This window comes from Staurois parvus, unplaced genomic scaffold (assembly GCF_062004578.1).
Source record: "Staurois parvus isolate SC_StPar_1 unplaced genomic scaffold, SC_StPar_1.0 ptg001901l, whole genome shotgun sequence".
Classification (NCBI taxonomy): Eukaryota; Metazoa; Chordata; class Amphibia; order Anura; family Ranidae; genus Staurois; species Staurois parvus.
Window position 1 is genome coordinate 1 of NW_028319697.1, and position 3,616 is coordinate 3,616.

Sequence of the window (3,616 nt, forward strand, 5' to 3'; positions counted from 1 at the left end):
CTATGGGAGGCCCGTAATCTGCCAGCACCCTATGACAAAAAATGGAACCCACCAGCAGTGTGAGGAGACCTGAAAGTGGCACATGGCAGAGTGTGGCGATGGAGACAGCAGCAATGGGAGGCCGTACAGGGACCCATGAGAGACTCTGGACCTGGCAGCAGCATGAGGAGGCGGTATAGGGGCCCATGGCAGATTAGGGGCCTGGCAGCAGCTATGGGAGGCCCGTAATCTGCCAGCACCCTATGACAAAAAAATGGAACACACCAGCAGTGTGAGGAGACCTGAAAGTGGCACATGGCAGAGTGTGGCGATGGAGGCAGCAGCAATGGGAGGCCGTACAGGGACCCATGAGAGACTCTGGACTTGGCAGCAGCATGAGGAGGCGGTATAGGGGCCCATGGCAGATTAGGGGCCTGGCAGCAGCTATGGGAGGCCCGTAATCTGCCAGCACCCTATGACAAAAAATGGAACACACCAGCAGTGTGAGGAGACCTGAAAGTGGCACATGTTTGGGGCATGATTCATGGCGGATTTAGTCAGTTGTGTCAGGAACTGGTGGTTTGAAATCCAGACTAATCCACGCCTGATTCATTTTCACAAACGTGAGTCTCTCCACACTTTGGGTGGACAGTCGTGTCCTCCGCGGAGTTGCAATACCTCCTGCCGCACTAAACACGCGCTCCGATGCCACGCTACTGGCCGGGCATGACAGCCTTTCAAGGGCAAATTCAGCTAGTTGGGGCCAAAGGTCAAGTTTCGTTGCCCAGTAGTCAAGGGGATTGTCTACCTCGGTTGGCAGGGTGCTGTCCAAGTAGGCCTAAGCCTGTTGTTTGAGGTCCTGCTCCAGGTCCACCTGATGCTGCTGCTGCTGCTGCGGCTGGTTAGTAGTTTCCTCACTGCGCTGGTGAAGAAAGCTACTCATCATCGACTGCAGACTGAGGCAGCCGCTGCTGGTGGAGCTGCCACTGCTCCTACCACCCCACCCCTCCCCTGCTGCCATGGCAGCGGAACACGAGCGCACAGGGCCCACAGTGTCTGAGGATGGACGTTGGCGCAGACAGGCAGAGACCAGCTGACTACATAGGTGTTTTTTATAGTACGTTATTTTGGCCTCCCTCTCAGCAGGTGTGAAAAAGGCCACCATTTTTGAACGGTAGCGAGGGTCCAACAAGGTGGACAGCCAAAAGTCATCCCTCTGTCTGATGGTTATTATTCGGCTGTCGCTACGCAAGCAACCGAGCATGCTATGGGCCATTTGTGCCAAGGAATGCGAGGGACTCCCTGCCTCCATCTCCACAGCATACTGCCACGGTGCGTCTAGGTCCTCTGTCTCCTCTTCCTCCTCCTCTACCAGATGCTCCTGCTCCTCCACTCCTGTCCGCTGAGTGGAAAAACCACCCATTTCACTCAATAATTCCTGAGCACCAATGTCCTCCTCTACCTCCTCCTCTTCTTCCAGTCCTGCCCCCACAGGGGCCATGTGGCGTTGAGATCTGTGCGCCACGTCTACCGCACCCTGACCAGCCATTGTTAACAGCATTTGTTCCAGGACGTGCAACAGAGGAATGACGTCGTTCATCCCATAGTCCTGCCGACTCACGAATAGCGTGGCCTCCTCAAAGGGCCTGAGCAAGCGCAGGTGTCACGCATGAGCTGCCAATGGCTGACATCTAAGTTACACAGGGAGTACCTTTATCTGCTTTTAACATCAGGAAATCTGTGATGGCCTTTTGCTGTTCGTAAAGGCGGTCTAACATATGTAGGGTTGAATTCCACCTTGTTGCAACGTCACAGCATGAGGAGTCGGTATAGGGGCCCATGGCAGATTAGGGGCCTGGCAGCAGTTATGGGAGGCCCATAATCTGCCAGCACCCTATGACAAAAAATGGAACACACCAGCAGTGTGAGGAGACCTGAAAGTGGCACATGGCAGAGTGTGGCGATGGAGACAGCAGCAATGGGAGGCCGTACAGGGACCCATGAGAGACTCTGGACCTGGCAGCAGCATGAGGAGGCGGTATATAGGGGCCTACGGCAGATTAGGGGCCTGGCAGCAGCTATAGGAGGCCCGTAATCTGCCAGCACCCTATGTCAAAAAATTCAACACACCAGCAGTGTGTGAGGAGACCTGAAAGTGGCACATGGCAGAGTGTGGCGATGGAGACAGCAGCAATGGGAGGCCGTACAGGGACCCATGACAGACTCTGGACTTGGCAGCAGCATGAGGAGGCGGTATATAGGGGCTTATGGCAGATTAGGGGCCTGGCAGCAGCTATAGGAGGCCCGTAATCTGCCAGCACCCTATGTCAAAAAATTCAACACACCAGCAGTGTGAGGAGACCTGAAAGTGGCACATGGCAGAGTGTGGCGATGGAGACAGCAGCAATGGGAGGCCGTACAGGGACCCATGACAGACTCTGAACTTGGCAGCAGCATGAGGAGGCGGTATATAGGGGCCCATGGCAGATTAGGGGCCTGGCAGCAGCTATGTGAGGCCCGTAATCTGCCAGCACCCTATGTCAAAAAAATTCAACACACCAGCAGTGTGTGAGGAGACCTGAAAGTGGCACATGGCAGAGTGTGGCGATGGAGAAAGCAGCAATGGGAGGCCGTACAGGGACCCATGAGAGACTCTGGACCTGGCAGCAGCATGAGGAGGCGGTATATAGGGGCCCATGGCAGATTAGGGGCCTGGCAGCAGCTATGTGAGGCCCGTAATCTGCCTGCACCCTATGTCAAAAAATTAAACACACCAGCAGTGTGAAGAGACCTGAAAGTGGCACATGGCAGCAGAGTGTGGCGATGGAGACAGCAGCAATGGGAGGCCGTACAGGGACCCATGAGAGACTCTAGACTTGGCAGCAGCATGAGGAGGCGGTATATAGGGGCCCATGGCAGATTAGGGGCCTGGCAGCAGCTATGTGAGGCCCGTAATCTGCCTGCACCCTATGTCAAAAAATTAAACACACCAGCAGTGTGAAGAGACCTGAAAGTGGCACATGGCAGCAGAGTGTGGCGATGGAGACAGCAGCAATGGGAGGCCGTACAGGGACCATGACAGACTCTGGACTTGGCAGCAGCATGAGGAGGCGGTATATAGGGGCCCATGGCAGATTAGGGGCCTGGCAGCAGCTATGTGAGGCCCGTAATCTGCCTGCACCCTATGTCAAAAAATTTAACACACCAGCAGTGTGAAGAGACCTGAAAGTGGCACATGGCAGCAGAGTGTGGCGATGGAGACAGCAGCAATGGGAGGCCGTACAGGGACCCATGAGAGACTCTGGACCTGGCAGCAGCAGGAGGAGGTGGTATATAGGGGCCTATGGCAGATTAGGGGCCTGGCAGCAGCTATAGGAGGCCCGTAATCTGCCAGCACCCTATGTCAAAAAATTCAACACACCAGCAGTGTGAGGAGACCTGAAAGTGGCACATGTTTGAGGCATGATTCATGGCGGATTTAGTCAGTTGTGTCAGGAACTGGTGGTTTGAAATCCAGACTAATCCACGCCTGATTCATTTTCACAAACGTGAGTCTCTCCACACTTTGGGTGGACAGTCGTGTCCTCCGCGGAGTTACAATACCTCCTGCCGCACTAAACACGCGCTCCGATGCCAC